Raw genomic sequence first — 12,230 nt, 5'->3', positions numbered from 1 at the left:
TATAATGAGACAATAACAGACTCATTAAATAAATACAATTTCAGAATCAAACAAGTATGAGAGCACTCTCATAATAACGTAACACAATCAGAGACTGGATATATCCCCCCCTCTCTCTGGTCGCTGAAATGGGGAATTGAAATTTCGGGCCAAAAGTTGTACAAGTAGCCTATTAAAAGTAAGCATAGGACACCAAACCAACTGAGACCCGTCTGTCCGCCGCATCTACGCATTGTACAACACACACACCTACAGTTCCTAAAGCATAATCAGGCTACAGCCGTTGTGTATTTTATTATGTGAAGCACTAAACGGTCTTAGAAAAATATCGACTCTTTGTTTGTAGATATCTACTAAACTAAAGCAAATAAAGAGAGTACGCTTATACTGAGTGATATATATTATACACACTGCTCTGCTATCTGCACGGACCTCACAGCTGTTCTCACTGTAAACATCCCGTCGCCGTTCAAGCGGTTACTAAAATAATATCCAGCGGATGCATGCAGAGCTGTCATTGGCCTTGCGTAACGCTTCCACCGTTCCCGGAAATGCATCCGTGGAGGAGCCGTGGAGAACCCATCAGTGTCTCCTCGGTTAGAGCTCCTCCAGAGAGCCTCCTCGATGCTCGATGCTCGATGTGCATTTAGAGAAATGAGATGTCCTTCAACATGGCGCGCTGAAATCCATTTCCGGGTCACTACCGGAGGACCGAGGAGTCGAGGAGGGGAAATTAGAGTATTGAGAAACCTCTAATATCTCGCTCTAGTTTCAAAACAAAACAAAAGTCTAGTTTGTTGTTTGCGTCTACCGTCTCTGCGTAGAATAACAGTAGCAACAAGAACCTGTGGGCTCACGTGCGCCCCCTTCAGTGCGGCAGAGGTCATGGCTGCCTCTCCAGGTGCTTTTTTCATTGCCGTTGTATGATGAGACCAGCGGGCCTAAATATCATATATATGTGAAATAAGTTATTTAGAGACTATGGATGGCGAGGATAAATGTACTAAAGGGATCTACAAACATTACATTGGTGACATAGTGAGATGGTAACAGGCATGCGCTTAGTGCCCGCTTTCCAGCCAGTTTCTGTGGGGTGACGCATTCTGAGGTGAGGCAGAGCTCATCTGTGCCTCACCTCACCCCACAGTAACTGGCTNTCGTTTGTGACCCTGACCAGTAGGCTTGGGCGGTATGACGGTATTACGGTATACCAGGGTATTTGTAAATACCGTCGGTATGATTTTCAATACCGTGACGTCACCGTCACGGTATTGAAAATCATACCGACGGTATTTACAAATACCCTGGTATACCGTAATACCGTCATACCGCCCAAGCCTACTGGTCAGGGTCACAAACGACCTGCTGATGCTGTTGTCTTTCCTATTCTGTACTACTTGTTGTGCCACAGCCAGCGAGTGCACGACATGCTGGTAGACAGTTAGACATGTCTTTTCCAATTTTCTCACATAATGTTGATGGGGATATATCTCTCTCTCATTCCATGGCCTGCATGCATGTACACTAGAGATGAACCAAACATATATTTGCTTGCATAATATATGAGCAGTACTTCCACACCTGTGTCATCAGACCTCACAATGATGCGGGAATATGACTCTGCAAGATGTAGTGTATGTCCCAAAACCCAATGAAGAAATTCCATTGCCTATTATTGAGGGAGGCCTTTTGATGCTAGCATCCGAGTAGGCCTTCGGAAATACCTCATTACTGCACCACTCTATAGGTTTAATTCACAAATAAGTAATTATAACAGGAGTAATAGAGGAAATATGGTGACGTTATTATATCTTGATGTATTTAGAACATTTCCACCCTATTTTGGTTGTTTTTTAATGGTGGATGTGTCTCAGTAGCCCCCTCCTGTGTTGTTTTGATGGGACCCATTAGGCCTACCATTATTAGTTTAACACATAGCAGGTAATTAGATCAGCCATTGAGCCACATGAGATGAGTTTACACATAAATGAAAACCGCTCTGTGATGAGGGAGTCTTGTGATCAGTGCTGGATTCTGAGCAGAGGGAGGGATCACTTTGATGCCACAATTACCAAAACATTCTCACTAACAAAGTTAAGGTACAAACCAGCTTTCAAAAATATGGTCGAGTGGGTGGGTTTTCACTGATTAGGTAGAAGATTATAGGGGGGGTAGCTATGATTATAGCATCTGGGGACTCTCGTATGTGCTCCAGTCATGTGGAGTTATAGTGAGATTTACATAGAAGCAGCAACATCACAAGGGGTTCTCCTTTTCCTTTCCAGTTTTTTCCTCTTTGGAACTATTTGTTCCCAGGGAGGTGTTTCTTCTTTAACACTTTGTAGTTTGGTGGTGCTAAGTACTCCTGAACGTCTATCACTGTATCCTGTCGTCATCGCTTTGTGTCCTTTATCTATCTTTATCCTCAGAAATGTATTTTCAATAAAAGGCTATAGAAAAATGTGCTTGAACTTAATGGGGCATTGCAGTGATTTAGCTAGTGGAGCTTGCTCGTGAACTGTTAGCGCCGGTGCCTGAACGCATAATTGCGCCACATTTGCGCATAAGATGGGGCCCGATCCGCAAGATGAGGCCCCACGCAGTCTGCGTGATCTGCGTGTAGGGAGGGGCAGGCCTGCTGCAAATACTCTATTTCCTCAGAAAAAGAAATGCCCATTGTGTTGATGGTGCACTCTGGCAGCACTAGCCATGAAAATGCAATAGAAACAGCGGTGTCAAAATGCCTTATCTGAAATCGAAGATATCTTTACTTCGTAAGAACCAAACGTTTGCATTAGAGCTATCGACTGTCAGTGTGCACCTTAAAGAAAAAAAACCCTGCACTGCAGGCCGTTCTGTGATTCTCCAGAACACACAGATGGCCAGTCCGCTCCTACAAAGGAAGGTCTAGTTTTGATTTACACAATTTTGACAACTTTACATTTGATAATAGCCTGACCTCTCTTTAAGCCCCAGAGGTGGAGCAGAGTTCAAGAACCAAAAAATAGAACTTACTCCCTAAACAGGCATCTAAGCATATACATGTATGTACTTTTCATAGGCATTTCAGTACCCCAGAGCTTGTCTCTAAGAAAAAATGTATTTCATTCTCCTGTCCTCGATTCTTCAGGAAGTTCCTTAAGTCGATTTTATATAATCGTTGGGTTTTAGACTGAAAGACTAAATAATTATAGTGTTTTAACCTTTTAAAGACCTTTAAATGGCAAAATAATTCACATATTAGTGGGTGTAAACTAGGGCCGCTCAATTAATCGTATTTTAACTGCAATTACGATTATGGCTTGCAACGATTACGAAAACAACGTAATCTAAATAAAACGATAATTTTTTTATTATTATTATTACTTTATTTTTTTATTTTTTTAAATACATTATTTATTTATTTTGGTTTTTCAGTTGAATTATACTTAAAGTTCAGGGTAATCAACTGTTAAAAACATACTGTCCAATAGATTGATATTTTCAAAGTAAATGGATAATCGTTTTTAATAATCGTGATATCAATTATTGACCCAAATAATCGAGATTATTATTTTTGCCATAATCGAGCAGCCCTAGCATAAGCTCAATGAAATGGAATCTACTGTAATTATCTTCCTCACACAAATACACCTATTATATTTCCAAAGTTGAAGACAGTTTAAAATGTCATATATATTTTGTTATCTGACACAAAGTGACACCCTTGGTTGAAGAAACAAGCAGGTAGAGGTGACTGCAAACGATTAGGTAGAGAATAATAACAATACATAACATTACAAAGATAAACTACTGAAAAACTTTTGAAATAAGTGCTCAATCAGGAACAATGAACCAGGCTTTCTGCCATGGAGAGTAATTCAGCGGAAGGTCCCTTTAGTAGGAGCTGTCAGTCAAACCTGACTGCTAATCAGGGAGTTTTTTTTCCTTCCTGGCAAAGGACTGCCTGTGTGATGAAGACTGTTATCAAAGCCTCCTCTCCCCTCATGTCAAACAGCTGTGATTCCTCTTCATGTGCCAAACATAAGAGCGCCCAGCTTTCCCATTATCCACAGCCATTTGTGATCAAGTGTCACAGCTGAATGATGGAGGTGGTCCGGAAGTCAGTGAAGATGCAGTTTCACCAATGACTGCTGGATACTAGCGCCTAGAAAATTGTTCAGAAGTCCATGAAACCCTAACTGCACTTGAAGAATTATATCTTCACAAAAAAACTTTTTGCATTCAAATGTCTAAAAAAAGTATTTATTGTCCGAAAAGTTTCATATTCCATTTTATGAACTACCCGAAACCTTAAATGACCATAACACAAGTTTCTGACATAAATCCATAATCTCGGCTGTAATGAAATCTGACAGATTTTGATAAAGCAACACATATTCTGTTAAGAATGTAGGCTGTCTTGGACTTTATGTTGTTTTTCCTTGTGGCTAAGGTTAGCATGCTTTTCTCCGTGATCGCAGCTGCCTAATAGCAAAGAAGACATACCGGCTTGTCTCCATTAAACACAAACACCGTACTTATCCTGAGCAGCATATTACTGTTTTGTAAGCAAATTATATTCTTTAGAAACTCTGACAGGTGACAGGCCTTGTTTTCGACATCCTTGGACAAGAGCTATGTTACATATTTTGTTGACTTATTTATTCAAATGTTTTCATACATTTTAAGACCTAGTAAAGTCTGTACATTTAATCAAGCTAACGGTCAGTTTTTTGTATGTCCTGATATAATGTCCGTCATCCAACCTTTTGCGCGTGGAACAGCGCTGTGAATGAGGCTTAGATCTTGGTGCTTTTTTACTTTATATTTTAACTGGTTGAAGGCTCTTTACGTTTTCAGGAACAAGCGAAGCAAATGCATTCTCTCCTGCAGCATCGAGGAAATACTGATTTCTAACGTGAAACTGCTTTGTTCTTTGTTTTTATTACTTTAAATTTTTTGGTCCATGGATTCACCTTTTAAAAGGGAGGAGACCTCTGGACTTACTATTAAGAAATGCACATTTATTGAAGCCCCTGGGATAAGAAAACCGTTCTCGTAAAAATAACACATAAATATTGTGTGGAATTTCTTTTTCATATTATCTCACAATGAGAAAGAAATCGTCAAAACAAGTGATTTATGAGATACTTTCATATCTTTCAACAGCTAAACTTTTATGGAAAATTTGAAATGATACTTAAATTATTTTGTTTGTATGTGTACACATGATGATGAAACTACTGCACATTTTAGACAATTATGGTGTGGATGTTGCTGAAGCTTGTTGTTATGAATGAGCTTCCGCTTCGGAAGATATGTTTTCATCCCATGCACTCCTGCACATTTCAGTCAACAGGTGATGTACTATAACATGGTATCTATGTATTAACTCTCTGATGGTTTAACCACCAGGGGGTGGTGTGCAACATATAACCATAATGCCAGCAGGTGGTCCAGACAATGAGGCAGTGATGGACTGACCCTTAGAGGAAACATCACTACAGCTTATGCATGTCTTACTTTATATGTGTTACCATAACATATGATGATTGCCATTTGTAATTGACTAAATTGCAATTTAGGATGAATTTAGAACAGTTGAATTAGTTGTAGTAAGATAATGCCTAAAGAAACACAGAATAAATGGTAAAACATTTTGAGAAACTTCAGGAAAAGAAACAAAGGAGGGAACCCTCTCCCAGAGTGGACAGATGTGCAAAAGATCTGTCTGTGATTGATTAGAAATACATATAAAAGATACAAATGACAATGTGCACGTATATTAACATTGTTTTATAGGACGTCAGGTCTTTATAAGTGATGGAGGAAAGACACATCAAATACATACTATTTATTTTAAAGGAGATATTTTTGTGGTGTTTATTTAGTTCACGGCTGTTGCTTTAAATAAAAACAATTGAAGTTCAAAGAGGTGTAAGAGAAGAAGAACAATTCTATACGACTCAAAATCTACAGCCACCAACGGCCCCTTTTGTTGTGTTGGTGGACTGGATAAGGAAAGGAGGAAAGGGAGGGAAGGGTGAAGGGAAGGAAACATGGGAGTCGCTCATGGCGGGCCTGGGTAGGGAATAGAGTGATGAGTTCTTTCTCACGGCAGTTCGGACGTCACTAGCTGTCAGTGGTGCAATGATGACGTCTTTTTGAAGGTCGATCCAGAAGTTAGAATCGCAAGCGCTCCCTCGACAAAAATAAACTGTATTTTTCCATTGCATTTTGGAAATCTGTAGCAGACACGTTCATGTGACACACATTTTGTTCAGCTGGATAATCTCCACATATTAAAACCGTTATTTATGGTTTTTGAAGTGTATATGCAATCACCAGAAGTGAAAAGCCAATGTAATACAAACTACGTCACGGTTGCATGGCTGTACATCACTACGTTAAGCCAGAGGTGGTCACTGTTCGGGATGATGATATCAACCACATTTTTTATGACTTAAAGAAGCTTCAGACATTCAAAAGTGGGGTAGTTAGTGATTATTTTATGTAGATCTTAAGCATGTGTAAACCGCAGACCTTGTTTTAGGCTTCTAACCTTAAAGATGTTCAAATAACTGTTGATTCGAGACAATGAAACATGTTTTAGGACTCATTCCTTCCCCCCCTCTATATGTGTCTGTCACTGCTGCTGGTCACTGGCGAGCTACAGGTTCAGTGTTCTTCTATCTTTGAGGACTTTGAGGTTTAGCCATTGAGAGTAAGGACATGTATGGAAAGTCTGTACTGTTTCTCAAAGCATTCCAGTTGACTTTTCTTATGTCCTGTTGAATTCTCCGAACATCTTTCCTTAACCCCATGACATTTCTCGCAGAGTTTAAGGAATAGTGGTAAGGTAAAGGAGCTTCAAAGCGTTAGGTTTGCAGAGTCAATAATTTCAATTAGACAGCAACTGTGAGGTTTTTTCTCAGAGTTGTTTAATGTTTTTTTAAATCAGTTCTCTAGCTCAATTTTACAAGAGAAAAGTATAGTTTGTGAAATGAAAAGCCAGGCAGAGAAAGTGCTATATACTGAACAAAGTAAATATGTTGTAAGCATTGAAATACCTTGTTCTATAGATACATTGTAAACATGAGGCGACTTGATGAAGTGAAGCAGATTTCCTTTTGTGGGATTACTTTTCCAGTAGAGCATGCATTTTAACTCTGTGCAAATATGCTTTTGGCTGCTGTTTGATTCCAGGAGACGTACTGTATTCACATGAATAGCAATGAGATATTCTGGATGCGCTCTGCATTGAGGACGAGGATACCCCCTGCCATTCATATGCACACAACAGTGTCTCACACAGACAGGCTTGCACAGTCACTGCTGGTACAGCTGACATACATCTCTGCATGCACACAATAACAGAGAGTCCCTTGTCAATATGTGCATGTTAATATCAGCTTGAATGTCAGTGGAGACAATCACGATGTTTGCACACAGTGAAGGTTATGCAGAGAGGGATTCAAGGCTGCGAGGAATGTGGTGCAAAACAAAATTAACTTATTTTAAACTAACAGGTTCTAACCTGTAGAGTCATGCAGTAATGAGTCCTAAAGCCCAAAATTGAGTTAGCGTTTTATAACTTCTGTTCACTTGTGAAGAAGTCAATGGTTTTTTTTACGTGTTTTCGGTTAGTCGCCTGAAATAAGGTTAACACAAGAGATTGTTTTGACATTTTTTGTACCTCAGTAAACGCCCCATTAGTGAATGTCTGAAGCTTCTATGTGTTATAAAAGCAGGGGTTAAAAAAACCTAAAAGAGATTACTTAACAACATCACGCTAAAAAAAACAATGATAATAGCAACAACTTTTAACAATGTTTGCATAGACTTGGTACCAAAATATCCATCAAACAAGATCACACAATGCCTTACCCCAACAGGCCTGCCTGTGCTGGTGCTCATATGCCTGCAGGTGAATCATTAAAAATCGTTTTTCAAATGAATTTATGATCTGAATATCTAGTTTTATGTCTTCTTAAATACAGCAGAATATCCATTTTGTAATATACGGTCAGATTTAGAATGTAATAGACAATAGTACGGCAGATGCTTTTGGGTGTGGTTAGTCCGTGTTTTTCTCTTAGAACTTTAACCCTATCACTGTGTTTTTAATTTTTGGATTTGTAAAAATGTTTGTCACCTATACATGTATTTCAGTGTCTGGGTTAAGTTGTTTAAGCTCAGACCTTTTGTGTCACTTCCCAAAAAAAAGATGGCAACTGCTAAAGTGCTGGACTCCAGTCCAAAACCGTAGCCAATACGTGATGTCACAGTGACTATGTGCATTTCTTATTTACAGTCCATGACATTAGCACAACAGACTCGCCTCTGTTCCAAAAAGGACCGTGAACCTTTAAAGTTTTAAATTATTATCTCGCTGTACTGTTAGGTAGAGTCAACTGCTGAGTTGGTAGTGAAGCTGTTGTCCATTGTCCAATTGTCCATTCTCCATCCCTTGTTGATACCCGTTATTAAAGAGGACATATTATGCACACTTTCAGCTTCATATTTGTATTTTGGTGTCCCTACTAACATATGTACATACATGTTCATAAAAGTCTTTATTTTACCCATTCTGCCTGTGCTGCAGCACCTCTTTTCACCCTCAGTCTGAAACCAGAGCCCAGCCTTTGCAGGCCATTTACATGCACACAAATCTATATTTCACACTACAGGAAAGGGAAAACTCAGAAAATCAATATAGGGTCTCTTCAAAAAATCCCATTGTTCCGAACTATTCCTTTTGGAGAAGTAATACAAGAGTGTTTGTTTTTTTGCATTGTGAACTGTGTGACACATCAGTAAGAGTTCACACACACAACACTTTGTCTAATTCCCTCCTAAAGCCATGTGACCAGGCTGCATTAGCGCTGCCCTTAATGCTTCCAGTCAACACTGTTTAAAGGTCACTAAGTTGACATTGACCTGGGAGGAGGGGAGGGCTTCCTGCTTTGACCCCCGCTGACACCTCATACCTCATTACTACTGGAGAGATAATGCAGAGGTCCCATGTGAGCTTTATACACACACTCTCACACACATTTCCGCTGCTGACCTACCGCAGCAGGCGAGCACATTTCCTGATGAGTGTGTGACCCACTGAACTGGATCACCTGCAGGGGTGAGAGGGGTCGGCAGTAAGAGGTTGGCCCCCTGTTGGCTCAAGTTTAGCGGATTTGATTGGTTGATCTAAAAAGACTTTGGCTTCATTTGTATCTCCTTTAGGTTCACATAAAAACAGCTGAAGTTGATATAATTTGTTTGTTTTTTGTTGGAATGGAAACAGACGGACAATATATATATATTTTTAAAGAGGATGCTCGAACCCAGGTTATGTCTTTTTTTTGGTATCTTTCACATACCTTTTACATACCAAAATATACAAAATAATGAAAATGATCCTTTTATACCTGCCAAACATGGTTAAAATGTGTTAGTCTAAAACATGATTGATATTAAACTGAATGTATTATATCATCCATTCCATATCCCTTAACATAAGACACAAAAACCATCAAGACAAACTAGAATAATGTCCTGAAAATTAAGGATAGACAATCAGATTTTTGAAGGTATTATTCCACAGATTTTTTGCCGAGACTGATATACACATAAAACAAAAACGATCTTCAACAATGGCAAGGCAAAGAATGTAGAAAGTGTGTCTGACTTCAGTGGAAAAAAGAAAAGAGAGGGTCACAGTATGTTTTTATCTTCTGTAAGCCGTTGGTAAGTTTCTCTGTGACCAATTTGGAAATCCTGAGCACACGTTCAAGCTCCCAGGAGAAAGAAACCGATTGATTTCAGTGTTGTTGTGACCTCCCCTCCATTTTTCTCTTTGGTAACAAGCGAGTCTCCTGACCTGACGTGAACAAATTGGAACACATTGGCAATCCCAACAAGAAGTAATGTATGTCGTTACATTTTCTATAGGGCAAACATTATGCCAAATGATCATTATAATGACAATATATAATGGATACATTTTGAGTTAGGTTACAAAAGGAGGGTCAGGCCGATTGTCGAACCTCAGATTGAGGAGGAACAATGCGAATTCTGTCCTGGTCGTGGAACGACGGATCAGCTTTTTACTCTCGCAAGGATCCTGGAGGGGGCCTGGGAGTACGCTTATCCAGTCTACATGGGTTTTGTAGACTTGGAGAAGGCGTATGACCGGGTTCCCAGGGAGTTACTGTGGGAGGTGCTGCGGGAGTATGGGGTGTGGGGGTCTCTACTCAGGGCCATCCAATCTCTACTCCCAAAACGAGAGCTGTGTCCTGGTCCTCGACAGTAATTCGGACCCATTTCCGGTGAGGGTTGGCCTCCGCCAGGGCAGCACTTTGTCACCAATCCTGTTTGTAATATACATGGATAGGATTTCGAGGCGTAGTCGTGGGGGAGGGGGTCTGCAGTTCGGTGGACTAAGGATTGCACCACTGCTATTTGCAGATGATGTGGTTCTAATGGCTTCATCGGTCTGCAACCACACTCACTGGATCGAGTGTGAAGCGGCTGGGATGAGGATCAGCACCTCCAAATCTGAGGCCATGGTTCTCAGCAGGAAACCGATGGACTGTCCACTCCAAGTAGGGAATGAGTCCTTACCCCAGGTGAAGGAGTTCAAGTATCTCGGGGTCTTGTTCTTGAGTGAGGGAACAATGGAGCGTGAGAATCGGAGCAGCGGGAGCGGTACTGCAGTCGCTTTACCGCACCGTTGTGACGAAAAGAGAGCTGAGCCAGAATGCAAAGCTCTCTGTCTACCGTTCCATTTTCGTTCCCTCACCTATGGTCATGAAGGATGGGTCATGACCGAAAGAACGAGATCGCGGATACAAGCGGCCGAGATGGGTTTTCTCTGCAGGGTGGCTGGTGTCTCCCTTAGGGATAAGGTGAGAAGTTCAGTCATCCGGGAGGGACTCGGAGTTTAACCACTCCTCCTTCGCGTCGAAAGGAGCCAGTTGAGGTGGTTCGGGCACCTAGTAAGGATGCCACCTGGGCGCCTCCCTAGGGAGGTGTTCCAGGTCCGTCCAGCTGGGAAGAGACCAAGGGGTAGACCTAGAACCAGGTGGAGGGATTATATCTCTTCGCTGGCCTGGGAGCGCCTTGGGATCCCCCAGTCAGAGCTGGTTGATGTGGCCAGGGAAAAGAAAGTTTGGGGCTCTCTGCTGGAACTGATACCTCCGCGACCCGACCACGGATAAGCGGGAGAAGATGGAAAGTTCAGGATAAAAACTTGAACTTTCAAATAAATTGTATTTTTTCTTTTTTTTAAATCATCAAAACGTATGACCCTGATATAGCTCCATAGCGCCTCCCCTGAAGCTCTCTGGCGACCCCCCGGGGAGACGCGCCTCACACTTTGAAAACCGCTGGTATAGATAATCTGTTGATGGTACTTTCATGTAGGTACATAATCACGTAAGTGGAGTAAAACGGATTGGCCAAAATATGAAAACTAACATGCCCTTACCATCTGTTTGACCTGAAATTTTGCACACTTATCCGGGTGGACCTGCTCTACACATTTTTAGAAGTGGGTGGGCCAACAAAGTGCGTGTGTATGGCCCAATCCCAAACCACGCCCTACACCCTACACCCTACCCCTACACCAGGGGTGCCCACACTTTTTCGGCTGGTGAGCTACTTTTGAAATGACCAGCTCACCGAGGTCTACCAACCAAAAATAAAATCCCAAATTACAAGGGTTGCTGAATAACATGTTTTATTTATACATGGGATAACTACAATAGGGCTGCAACAAACGGCTAATTTGATATTCGATTAATCTATCGATTAATGAAACGATTAATCGACTATTCGGACTATTACTACATGTCTTGCACAATTTCTCAAGCGCTCTTATTTAGCCATCAACTTTTAGATTTAGCTTGAGGTTGTTTTAGGCATGTGGAAACTAACAATGAAGACAATAAAGATGAATACTTGATTCGAAAATACATATATTATTAAATTAACTTAAGAAATTGTGAAAAAAAAATTAACATTGCTTGTTATTTAAATAAAATAAATAATATTTCACATCAAAAGAAACAACAATGTTTTAACAAATCATATTAAATAATCTGATGACAGAAATATAAACAGAATAGCTGAAACTTTAACAAAATAAATAACTAAGTTACCTCTAATCATTAACCCATGTTTGTATAATGTAGTTAACTCTGTGTGTTGCTGCTAGCATACATAACACCTGACGTGGAAACGTTACTCGT

Source organism: Notothenia coriiceps, unplaced genomic scaffold, assembly GCF_000735185.1.
Source record: "Notothenia coriiceps isolate Sejong01 unplaced genomic scaffold, NC01 NC01_scaffold00037244, whole genome shotgun sequence".
Classification (NCBI taxonomy): Eukaryota; Metazoa; Chordata; class Actinopteri; order Perciformes; family Nototheniidae; genus Notothenia; species Notothenia coriiceps.
The sequence above is the reverse complement of the archived record's forward strand: the minus strand, read 5'-3'. Positions refer to the sequence as shown.